A 14,064-nucleotide genomic window follows, 5' to 3' on the forward strand; every position below is an offset into this window, starting at 1 on the left:
CAATTAAATCTATACTCGATGTAAACAAATTTCTCTTCTTCAGAAACGCTTTCCTTGCCATTGCCAGTCTACATTTTATATCCTCTCTACTTCGACCATCATCAGTTATTTTGCTCCCCAAATAGCAAAACTCCTTCACTACTTTAAGTGTCTCATTTCCTAATCTAATTCCCACCGCATCAACCGACTTAATTCGACTACATTCCATTATCCTCGTTTTGCTTTTGTTGATCTTCATCTTATATCCTCCTTTCAAGACACAGTCCATTCCATTCAACTGCTCTTCCAAGTCCTTTGCTGTCTCTGATAGAATTACAGTGTCACCGGCGAACCTCAAATTTTTATTTCTTCGGCATGGATTTTAATACCTACTCCGAATTTTTCTTTTGTTTCCTTTACTGCTTGCTCAATATACAGATTGAATAACATCGGGGAGAGACTACAACCCTGTCTTACTCCCTTCCCAACCACTGCTTCCCTTTCATGTCCCTCGACTCTTATAACTGCCATCTGCTTTCTGTACAAATTGTAAATAGCCTTTCGCTCCCTGTATATTACCCCTGACACCTTTAGAATTTGAAAGAGAGTATTCCAGTCAACATTGTCAAAAGCTTTCTCTAAGTCTACAAATGCTAGAAACATAGGTCTCCCTTTCCTTAATCTAGCTTCTAAGATAAGTCGTAGGGTCAGTATTGCCTCACGTGTTCCAGTATTTCTACGGAATCCAAACTGATCTCCCCCGAGGTCGGCTTCTACTAGTTTTTCCATTCGTCTGTAAAGAATTCGTGTTAGTATTTTGCAGCTGTGGCTTATTAAACTGATTGTTCGGTAATTTTCATATCTGTCAACACCTGCTTTCTTTGGGATTTGAATTATTATATTCTTCTTGAAGTCTGAGGGTATTTCGCCTGTTTCATACATCTTGCTCACCAGATGGTAGAGTTTTGTCAGGACTGGCTCTCCCAAGGCCGTCAGTAGTTCCAGTGGAATGTTGTCCACTCCGGGGGCCTTGTTTCGACTCAGGTCTTTCAGTGCGGACCCGCAATATTTCAGATAGTATCCCTAGCTTAGGTTTTGCTGCAGAATCCTTGAACGTAGTCTCAGTTCGAATATAATAAATTTTCTTGAGATCGAGAAGCTTATGGCCACGAATCAGGATGGTTTCAGAAAGATTCTCTCTTCCGAAACTCAGCTTGCCTGTTTCTCATTTACTGTGAACTATGGATGAGAGGCAACAGGTAGAGTCCATCTTTCTAGATTTCCAGAAAGAATTTGACTCGGTGTCCGACTGCAAGCTGTTAAGGAATAACGAGCGCAAGGAATAAGTTCACAGGTAAGTCAGTGGCTAGAAGACGTTTTAAGTAATAGAGCCCAATATGTCGTCCTCGACAGCAACTGTTCATCAGAGACAAGGGCATCGTTTGGAGTGCCACACGGCAGTGTGACAGGGGCACTGCTGTGCTCTACATACAAAAATGATTTGGCAGACGGGGTGGGCAGCAATTTGCTGTTGTATGCCGATGATGCAGTTGTGTATGTTGAGGTTGAGTGGCTGTAGGACGATACAAAATTTCTAGTAGGTGTGATGAAGATCAGATGGCTCTAAATCTGGGGAAAATTTAAGTTAATATGGAAAAGTAGGAAAAACAAACCTGTAATGTTGGGATAACGCATTAATAGTGTACTATTTAACACGTCACTCTCCAAAGCGACACGAAATGAAACCAGCGTGCGAAGACTGAGGGTAGGGAAGGCGAATGGTCGAGCTCGAGTTATTGGGAGAATTTTGAGAGAGTGTGGTTAATGTGTAAAGAAGACCTCATCCGTATGGGATGCTGGTGAGAGTTATCCTTGAATACTGCTCGAGTGTTTGCTATCCATACCAGGTGGGTTGGAAGGAAGGCATCGAAGCAATTCAGAGGCAGGCTACTAGACTGCCAACAACACATTAGTGTTACGGAGGTGTCTCTGGAACTCAAACGGGAATCCCTTGGTAAGAATACGACGTTCTTTTCAAAGAACGCTTTTGAGAAAATTTAGAGAACGGACATTTGAATGTGGCTGCGGAATGATTTTACTGCTGCAAACATATATTGCGTGTTAGGACCAGGAATATAATATATGAGAAATCAGAGCTCATACCGTGGCATAGACAGTCGATTTTCCCTTGCTCTGTTTACAAATGGAACAGGAAAGGAAAGGACTAATAGTGATTTAGGGTACCCTCCGTGATGCATCGTACGGTAGTTCGCAGAGTTTTTATGTAGATGTAGATATGAGTTATTCATCCAACGGTGTATGAAGCTCTAACAGAGCTAGGAATAGAACAGGCGTACATCAAGGTGTCGTAAATCATACACAAAACCTCCACAGCGTTTGTGAATACAGCTGAAGAAACCAATGGATTCACGCACAAAAAGAACGTAAAACAAGATGACACTATGACTCTATATCTCCAAAATTATTTACAGCAGTCCTCGAAAAAGCAATGTCTAAGTAACATTACAAAAAAAGAGAATGCAAATTACGGGAAAGAGATTAAATAACGCGTGATTCGCTGTACTAATTGCAACCAGGATTGAAAAATTGCAAATACTTGTTAGTGAACTTGAGTCAGTCACCTTTTGAAGTTGGCCTAAAAATGAACTATGATAAAAACTAGAGAGTGATAAACGAAAAAACACCGGAGGGAAGTTTGTCTGTTGGAAGGACGCAACTGCAAAGGGTCACAGAATATGTCTTTCCGGGTCAAGTGCTAAATATGAAAGGAACCCTCATTTTCTTTGGGCCTTTGTATCACTCCAACGCGGGGTCGGCCTTGTTACCATGGATTTGGCGATGTTTGTGTCATGGAGTGGCCAGATGCCCTTCCTGTCGCCACCTGAACCCCCCCAGGGTCTGCATCTAGTGTAAGCCGTGAAATAGTGCGAACATTTTCACTTGTCTGCGCCGGCCGCGGTGGTCTCGTGGTTCTAGGCGTGCAGTCCGGAACCGTGTTACTGCTACGGTCGCAGGTTCGAATCCTGCCTCGGGCTTGGATGTTCTAAGTTATAGGGAACTGATGACCACAGCTGTTAAGTCCCTTAGTGCTCCGAGCCATTTGGACCATTTTTTTCACTTGTCTGCGAGTCGTCTGAGGCGGGACGTGGGGACCAGATCGGTATTCACCAAGTGGGATGTAGAAAACCGCCTAGAAACCACATCAAGGCTGGCCAACACACTAGCCCTCGTCGTTAATCGCTCGGGCGGATAAACAGGTTCTGACCGATGCATACTGCCAGTGATAACTTACGCCTGCAAGACATGAACGTTAAATGAGTTCATAAAATTAACAGCTGCCCAAAGAGGAACGAAAAAATCAATGTTGGGCTACACAGAGAACGAGAGATAGAAAGCAGTTGATTTCAGACAGACAATGAAGGTCAATGATATAATGGGAAGAGTGAATGCACATGAAATGGCAGTGGTCTGGTCATATCGCTCGAAGATAACAGGGCACATGGTGAAAACAAATACTAGAGTGGAGCCCAATTTACCAAAAAACACCAAAGGGAGGACCACCAGGCAGGTGGCCGAGAGACTTGAAAAAGGCAGCGGTTTTGAATCGGCAGAAATGGAAGCACGCGTAGACTCCCTATGTTGCACGCTGACTCAATTAGGCCACATCACCTAGTGACGGAATTGGCTAATGATGATGATGATGATTATTATTATTATTATTATTATATACTCATTTTTATTCATCAAGACTATAGTATTACGTCTGTCTGCTTTTAAAGCTAATCTGTTGTGCTGCAGTTCCTGTATTTGTTGGGAAATCATAATTGAGCACCTTTTGTAACATTTTAAACTGATTATTATTAAGGACCAGAGCTGTTAATTATAAACAATTTCATAAAACTAAAAAAATCACGTTTGTTTGCTGATATATGATAAGTACAGGTAATTTTAGTTGAAATAGTATTAAATTTCTTTTTATGTCTTATTCTAACAGATTGATCTGTACAGTCTATGTACTATTCAGTAATGTTCATTGTTACATTCAGTACAGGCATATCTACACGTCCGCAAAGCTTTGTACAAGACTTGACGAAGGGTACTTTGAAGCACTACTAGATATTTCCTTTTCTTTTCCACTCGCAGGCAGAGTGAAGAAAAGACGATTGTATATTTGCATCTGTACGAACCTTAGTTTCTCTAATCATCGTGGACATTGTGCAAAACGTACAATGGTGGCAGTAGAATCGCTCTGCAGTCAGTTTCAAATGCCGGTTCTCTGAATTTTCTCAATAGTGTTCCTCGAAAAGAAAGTTCCCTTTCCTCCAGAGATTCTCATATCAGTACCAGAAGCATCACCATCATACTTGCCTGTGGTCCAAAACTACAGGTAACAAACCCCAACTGCTTCATTGTATTCCTTTAATCCGACCTGGTGTGGATCCCAAACAATGGAGCAGTACTCGAGAATGTGTCATAGCAAGTCCCTACTATGGTCTTCTTTACAGATGAACCACACTTCCTTAAAATTCTCCCAATAAACCAGAGTCGACTATCCACCATCCTCACTACAATCCTAACATAATATTCATTTCATATGGCTTTTTAAAGTAACACCATTGTAGTTAATCGTTGTAACTCTGTCAATAAGCACACTATTAATGCTATATTTAGACGTTATTAGGTAGTTTTTCCTAATCATCTTGTAACGCAGCAAATTATTACGAGGTGACATTCGTCGCAGTAAGGCACACAGCAGTCTAGTAGGGTGGCTGCAGGATGGCTATGTTTTTTTTCGCCCTGCTCACAGCCTGCCTTGAGGACAGCATGGCGTAACATTCAGTCGACACGAAGATTCATATCCTCTGCGAATATACATAATCTATATCAGTTATTATCCGATGTTGTTCAAATTTGGTACACAGCCTTTAGTTATTAATGGAATGATGCTGTCAAAATTTCAGATTTTTAATTATTGTAATTCTGGATATAAAGAGAATTACCTAATAGTCCTAAAACCTACGCATCATTTTTAAAACCAAGTTATGAACAATAACAGATTGACTTTCATTACCATTTCAAGCCATTACAAAGTTGTCACTGCATGAAAATCAATTAATTAGAAGTTTCTTTTTTAAGCTTTAGTCACTTTGCAATACACAATACAAAAATCTGTAAAAATTATTATTTGATTATATTTTGTTGTGTGTGTGCGTGAGAATGATTGAGAGTGTGTATGTGGGACTTATGTTAAAATTTAATATTTCATTTTACATAGAACCTTGTACAAACGAACCGTGGCAGAGTTACGTTGCAACCACGATTCAGGTGACGTATATCTGTGTGAGCATGCTTTTGTAGAAAAGCAGCCAGAATGGGGAAGTTAGAGGCGGAATTAGTCTATCAATTTGGAGAATTTTCGCACAAAGCTTATTTTGATTAAACATAACACAAGAAACTGAAGTTTTGCTGACATTAAAGACTAAGGTGTGGGATGCGTCACCAATAGCCTCTCCCACACAAATGTCAACCTCTCCGGCACGTGGTATCCCCTGCTACGCTAACGAGGCTCTGGCGACCGAGTTTCTCCCAGGATAAGGAGAACCCTCTACTAAGCCAACGACCTTCTAGAGGGCGGATGAGCTGGTAGAGCAAGGGCACCCTCTTGTCCTTGGAGTGAGAAATCACTCCTAAAGACGGAAGAATCACCAAGGGTGGTCAACGGCATAGGATGCTGACGGCAACGGGAAACCACAGCATTAAAGATCCAATGGATATCCCCAGGAAAACTCATCATGGCAGGGTTCAATGTCAAATTATCCGGAGTCTCAACTCCCCCACTCGGATCTCCGGGGGGGAGAGCCTTGAACAATGCCACAAGTAAATACAAAAATAATGCAACAATAGCAACTTGGAATGTAAGATCATTATACCAACCAGGCAAAGTAAATAATGTTATACAAGAAATGAAACGCCTAAAAATTAACATTTTGGGTGTAAGTGAAACAAGATGGCCTGACTCAGGAGAAATGACCATTGACAACATGAAAGTATATTACTCGGGAAATTCTGATAGCCAGCACAGGAATGGGGTAGGAATAATTTTAGATGAGTATGCTAGTAAATCTGTCAAAAGCATTTTACCAATCTCAGATAGAGTAATCAGTCTACATTTACAAACGAAACAAACAAATATTAATTTAATCCAAATCTATGCTCCAACAGCAGACAAAGACCAAGAAGAAATAGGAAAATTTTATGAAGAATTAACACAAGCAATAGGAACCTCAAAAAGCATCATCATGGGAGATTTTAATGCCAAATTAGGTGAAGGAAGTGGAGGTAATCTTATTGGACCTTTTGGTTTAGGAACAAGAAATGAAAGAGGAGATTTGCTGTCACAATTTTGCCAGGAAAACAATCTGTCTATTACAAACACATTTTTTAAACTCCCTAAACGAAGACTTTATACTTGGAAATCACCAAGAGACTGTAATGAAGAAGTTTGCAGAAATCAAATTGATTTCATACTTATAAACAATAGGTACAAAAATTCTATTCATGGTGTGAAAACATATCCAGGAGCTGATATATTTTCTGATCATAACCTTTTAGTAGCAAAGTTCCATGTGAAACTGAAAGCCATACAAAAGAAACAAAAGAAGGACTATATAAATACAACTATTCTAAGAGACCCCTTGACTAAACAAAAGACTTCTGAAGAGATTAATAAGGAATTAGTTAGGATAAAGAGTAATCAAACAGATGACATTGATGGCAAATGGGAACTTATAAAAGACACATTAAATAATGCATGTAAAAACACAATGGCGACCAAACACGACAACATGAAAAAGAAGTGGATGACAGAGAAGATATTACAATTGATGGAACAAAGAAGAATACTTAAAAATAGAGATGAAAGTGAGTATAAAAGATTACATGCAGAAATACGAAAAGAAACACGGCGAGCAAAAGAAGAATGGTACAAGGAACAATGCTCTGAAATTGAGAGTTATGAAACAAGACATGATAGTTTCAACTTACACAAAATAGTTAAAGATTTAGCTGGACTTAATAAAAAGAAAAGTACAAGTTTATTGTTAGATAAAAATGACAAAATAATTCCTGATGTTAAAGGTAAACTGGACAGGTGGACAGAATATGTCAAAGAACTATTTGAAGATACAGGAAAAGATCAAAAATTTTATGATAACATGATCGGAGAACGAGGACCAAGCATATCGAAAGAAGAAATATTACATGTTATCAACAAATCAAAGACAGGAAAAGCCCCTGGACCGGATAAGATACCAAATGACATCTTGAAACTCATAGGAACAGACCATATAGATATAGTTGTACAATTGTTTAATGATATTTATAATTTGGGAATTATTCCTAGGGATTGGTTGACATCTACCTTTGTTACATTACCCAAAAAGGCTAATGCCAAAACTTGTAATGATCACCGTACAATAAGCTTAATGAGTCACACCTTAAAGATATTTCTAAAAGTTATCCACCAACGAATATACAAAAAAGTAGAAGAAGGTATAAGTGAAACACAATTCGGTTTTAGAAGTTCCCTCGGTAGCATTGTTTGCTTTTAACATATTAGCGCAACGATGTATGGAGGTTAACCAGCCACTATATGTGTGCTTCCTGGATTATAATAAAGCATTTGACAAAGTTCGTCATAATCATCTCATAGAATTGTTAGAAAAGAAAACACTTGATAAGAAAGACATCCGCATTATATATAACCTCTACTACAATCAAACCGCAACCGTGAAGGTAGAAAATGAGTTATCAAGTGATATAGAAATAAAGAGGGGTGTGAGACAAGGTTGCGTTCTCTCACCCTTATTGTTTAATATGTATTCAGAAGACATAATCCAGGCAGCTCTATCAGATGAAATAGCTGGCATTAAAGTGAATGGGCTAAACATTAACAATGTTAGGTTTGCTGATGACACTGCACTACTAGCTGGAAACCTCAAAGATCTACAATTACTTCTTGACAAAGTCGCAGAAAAAAGTGAAGAATTTGGCTTGACTCTTAACGTAAGCAAGACTAAGTTCATGGTGATATCTAAAACACACCAACAAGAAAATCTTACAATCAATAGGGAAAGAGTCGATCAAGTACGTAAATTTAAATATCTCGGAACAATTGTAAATGAGGAGACTGAAAGCTCAGAAGAAATTAAATCGAGAATAGGACAGGCCAGAAGAATCATTAATAAGATGAAAAATGCATTCTGTTAGAGAGACATTTGTTTAAACACAAAAATGAGGTTGCTAAGATGCTATGTATTCTCAAAATTATTATACGGAATGGAAGCGTGGACATTGAAAAAGAAGGACATGAACAGTTTAGAAGCTTTTGAAATGTGGGCATATAGAAGAATACTTAGAATTAGTTGGGTGTCGAGGATTACTAATCAAGATGTCCTAAGAAGAATGGGAAAGGAAAAAGAATTAATTAAAATTATTAAAGTAAGGAAGCTACAATATTTAGGCCATGTTATTAGGGGAGTAAGGTACAAAATATTGCAAATAATACTAGAAGGGAAAATTTGTGGGAAGAGAACGAGGGGTAGAAGACGGACATCCTGGATTGACAATTTAAAAAATTGGTACAACTGCTCAACGTCAGAACTCCTTAGATCAGCCAAATCAAGATCAGAAATTGCCATGATGACAGCCAACCTTCTTAGAGGAGACGGCACATGAAGAAGAAAGACTATCAAATTAGTGATTGGATAAGGCAAGATTTGCGACGAGAATGATGGGGGAAAGAACGTTCTGATTGGTTTCTTAGATCGACAGTCAATCACAATTAAGCAGTTGACGCACGAATAGAGGAGTCAGCAGAGAGGAGAGTACCTCAAGGGATCACTTGCTAGCCGGCCTACGGGTAACACGATGTTAGATCGCTCCTAAAACAATACTCTGTAAGATGAGGACATAGTGAGCTAATTTCGGTTCGAACATATCGTGACTGAAGTGACTGGAGTTACGAAGATTTTGATAAAAGTTTGGTGTTTCGAAGTTAAATAGTTTGAGAGATATGAGCGTGTGAACTTTCTTGTCTCAGTAACAACTCCGTGTGGCGTGTTTCGCGCTCTGTACGGAATATTTGGGCATGCACTTTTCACGAAGAAGACCACTGAAACGACCGAATGTTTAACTCGGGAATAGTTGTGGGTCTGTGACTGGTAGAACGTGAAAATTAGACTGGTCGGACTTACTAAAATTCTGGCTGTTTTTCCGAGTAAATATTTATTATACAGACAGTGAACTTTCAATGGTAACGTTTCACCATATAATATACAGACTTGATAGCCATTTCATGTGTATCAGTATAAGTTAAAAGCATAGTTTATCTAATTTTAAACGCTTTTCTGCAAGTAGATTGAGTATCCCGAACGCCCGATTTTTTAACCAGGAACTTTCAGGAGCCGACTTTTAACTAGAGTTACGCGGCCTCTGTGTGGTAGGTGTTAGGTGCTGGTTTCATCAACGCTGCTTTACACTGCCTAGCACGCATCTGCTACCACGGAGTGAAGGGAGATCGGCAAGAACCCTTTCGAGGTAGATGGACTGAACGATGGCGGTAACGACAACCCAGACGACCGACCCCGCCCCGTCGCAATCTGCATTAACCTAAATTTTGACATTTTGAGCTACCTGCCATTCATCATACCAACTTCAAATTCTGAGTAAATCATCTTGTATTATTGCACAATCACTCAGCGGCGACATGTTGCCGTACACCAGAGCGTGATCAGCAAACACCCGCAAATTGTGCGACTCATTCATTGCGTTATCACGAAGAATATTCTTTAATTGGTATGCTTGTACGATTCTGTTGCATGAACGATTTCTTAAACGCGAAATTCAAGACTTCGCCTTTGCTTTTGCTTTACAAGCACTATGATGTTTACTTACATATGCATTCTTTATTCCCTGTGGTGAAACAAGGAGGACCAGCCTGATTACTAGGAAGTCATGATGCAGGTTTTGTTTACTTTACTTGTCCATGAGGTGACTGTTGTATCGTATTTACGTTGTCCCCTTGGCTGTTCGTGAGAGGATGTGGTTACAACACGACAGTGCACCGCCTCCGTTCAGTGTGAATGTCCGCAACCATCTCAATGGTGTACTTCCTGGTTTGAAGGGGAGGTCCTATTCCATGGCCTGAGAGGTTACGTGACCTGAATCCGCTTGATTATTTCTTATGGGAATTATTTTCAAGAGTTGTAGCTGTCTGTGATGTGATTGGAAACACACCAGGGATATTTGTCAGTGTGCGTCAGAATCTTGTTCGCCGATGTCAAGCTTGCGTTGAGGTTCATGGCCGTCAGTTGCAGCACATTTGGTAAGATGCAGTAAAAAAAGTACATTCATTGTGTCAATGATGGTATTTGCAGTTAGCTGTAACTAATAACTAAAATGTACGCAGTAATTCGATTTTATTCCTCTTATCTCCTTAAGCTGGCTTCTCCGATACCTGGTTTCCTACTCAAATTGTACAGGAAACCAACACACACTGACTTATATCTACAGGCTGAAGCTGCCATCACCCAGCATGGAAGCATGGAGTACAAAGAGTGTTCACAGACAAAGTGTACTGCACCAGGGACATCCGCAAAGTGCTCCAGCCCCCAGATGACCTGAGGCAACAGGAGAGGAGCAGGAAGAAGAGACCACTAAAGTAGCCTTCCTACCGTTTTCTGGGCCTATATCTGCCAAGATCAGCAGAATCTAGAAGAAACACAATATCAAGAGTATGTTCTGTCCACCTAACTAGATAAGGACGCTCCTTGGAACTGTCAAGGATGATTTGGGGTTAAGGGAACCTGGTGTTTACCATATACCCTGTGAATGTGGAATGTCTTACATCGGTCAAAACTACCAGAACAGTTGAAATAAGATGTAAAAAACACCAGAGACACACCAGGCTACGTCAGGTAACTTAATCTGCAATAGCTGTACATTGCCTGAACCTTGAACACACCACAGATTATGACAAAACCAGGATCCTGGCTCAGACTCCCCGAGTCTGGGCCAGTGTCATTAATGAATCGATAGAAATGAAGATGGCGGAGAACTTGATCAACCGGGAAGCAGGATATCAGCTTAGTACTGCATGGAATCCTGCTTTGGGACTACTACAGAAACAACGGAAGAAAGTTCCCGCCTCCGGGAATGAACTACAGACGTCCAAGGGCGCAAGTAACGGAACAGAACAGCATACGCGATACCAGGCGGCAGCAAGCTCCTTGGAGGATGGCCATCATAATATGCACCTCCAACAGCAGCCAGATGCCGCAGGAAGCGCACCTCACAGGCGCATTACCATTCCGCGTTGAGAAGGCCAGGAGAATGGCATGACCACGAGAGAAGCCCGCCGCGGTAGCGAACAGCTTAAGGAAATTCAACAGAGCCATGATAGTGCTAGGATCGCGCCTATCGGGCGCGGACGCAATAGGGAACGCCTCGGGATGTCCGCTACCTCAGAAGAGAGCCGCAGCGGGTGCGGACCGAAGATGGAGCGCCTAGAGACTGACAGAAGTGGCCACAGTGGGTGCGGACGGCATAGGGAGCGTCACACACCACCCAGGCATAAATATGGTACAAGGTCAGCTCGTCAACCAGTCTCATGGAACACCTGACGAAGACGCCGAATTAAGACGTCGAAATAGCTTCTTGGGAAAACTCGGACCACAAGCACTACACTCGATTCTACGAGATGACAACATATCGCCGGGAAAGTCTTAGAAATTATATGCCGCAATTGTTCGAGGAAAACGATAATGAAAGCACTTTGATATCTTGGCTACCAGATTCGCCATATCTGAACCCGATGGAACACATACGGGAACTATCTGGTTCGCGCCCACAACACACAAGCCCGCAATTTTGCGTAGGCATCTGATGCCACATACCTCCAAAACATCGAAAGTCTTATCAAATCCATGACACGCAAAACTGCTGCTGTACTTTGTTCCAAAGGTGGAGCAACACACTGTTCAAGTGGTCGTAACGTTTTGACTCATAAGTGCGCAAGCGCTTAGTTAAGAATCAAAAACACACTACACATTTACTATAACTCGCAGGTTATTTAAGCCTATTCTTAGGCCACAAATCTGCAACAATTTTGAAAAGGAATAAATAATTGAAGCATTAAAAGGAGCGACACGAATCGAGAGTGATTAATGAGAATTTATAACAACAGATACATCAAACAGAAGTTCAATAGAAACTCGTTCGTAACTCTTACTAATCAAGTGCTTGATTAGTATGAAGAACACTCACTCACACACACTCACACACACACACACACACACACACACACACACACACCTACACATAAATAATGTCTTTCCCTTCCTACTGGGTACATCCCTCGTAATTTATATGAGTCGCCTGTAATAAATAATACCTATTTACTTAACTGCATTATTTCCACTGTTTACAACGATACTACTGTTACACTCTATCCACGAAATTAGCATTTCCGTGTGCCACACTATATATTAATAGATGATGATAATGAAATCCCATACTCCTTGACAGAGTGTAGGGGAACGATGCGGGAGACCCGTACCGCCGTACTAGGCAAGGTCCTAGTAGAGGTTGTTTTCCATTGCCTTCCTCCGACCGACAACACCCAGTCATCTCGAGGCAGGTGAAAATCCCTGACCCCGCCGGGAATCGAACCCGGGACTCCGCGCTCGACAAGCGGCCTACGCATAACATGAGCAGCTACGGTGAGCCCACGAGTTGCGGACATATTAACAGAAGCAAGATATTAATAACCTTTACTTCGTGGGTGACTACAGTCACGTAGAATTTTTTGAAAGAAATTTCTGTCATTTGACTGTTAATTGTTCATTTATTAAAGTAAATGAATAATTAACACTCAAATGACAGTGTGTGTTGAAATGCTAAAATATGTCTCGTTTTTTGACATATGTGAAGCGTCAGTATATGAGCAGAAGGGACAAATGCAGGTCACAAGAATATGTTAGCTGTTAAATACGCCATATTGTGTGTTAATGGCTTTTCACTCTGCACAGTGTCACCCAAATTTTGTATCTCCGATATGCACTCATATCCCGCAATACGACAACTGGTCTTTAAGATTAGAAATATATTTTTTTCGACGCTGTCATGTCACAGACGGAACAGACATATTTTAACATTTCAACATACATTTGAGAATGGTTATGAAGCCGAAATCATGTGCAAAATAAATGAACATTTAACAGCCAAATGGGGAAAATTCATCTCAAAAAGGGAAAAAAGTCAAGAGAGTTTCACCCAGATAACCAAAAGAGTGTTTCATGGAGATAAACTTTCGCATTTCCTCCAGTGCATATGTATGGTTAGATAAGTAGAGTAAAAAAACTAAACGGTTGGGAAGATTTCCATTCAGATAAGTCGTAAAAGACTGGTGTATCACAGGTTGCTCTCAAGAAGTGGAAGCAGTGACTTGTGTACGTGGAAGGACGAACGTATCTCGTGGTGTTATGCTGGTGGTTTCCCTACTTTCGCCAGTGTCTCAGAGAAGCGAGTGTCTCTCGCCCCTAAAATGATGGGCACATCAGCGGTATGCTGTTTCACTTAACTGTGGCCTTGTTTTCCTGTGGGGTTAGCGTGGGGGGCGAGGCTAGCGTGCAAACGATCTGAGGTTGGCGGGCCGGCAGGAGAAGCGGTGTAAGCCGTCAGCTCGGATTACGCCGGGCGTGCACAGTGGCAGCAGCAAAAGCGGCAGTGGCTGTAGCGGCAGAGCCGCCATACGGCCAGAGCGCCTTAAAACCGTGCGGCCACTTCTGCACGGACCACAAAGGACCCCGTCGACGGGTCACCCGGCCGAGAATGGCGGAGCGGGAATTTCTTCCCTCTTCGCTACACACTGACATAAGGCCTGTTAAAGTCTCCATTTCACCCTCAAAATATGCTTAGAAAGATCAAGAAATAGTGTACAGGAAATCGTAACTAGCGCCTTACATCAGTCAATCAACATAACACATGTGTGAAGATGTATATTTA

The sequence above is a fragment of the Schistocerca piceifrons genome, chromosome 5 (assembly GCF_021461385.2).
Source record: "Schistocerca piceifrons isolate TAMUIC-IGC-003096 chromosome 5, iqSchPice1.1, whole genome shotgun sequence".
NCBI classification, from domain to species: Eukaryota; Metazoa; Arthropoda; class Insecta; order Orthoptera; family Acrididae; genus Schistocerca; species Schistocerca piceifrons.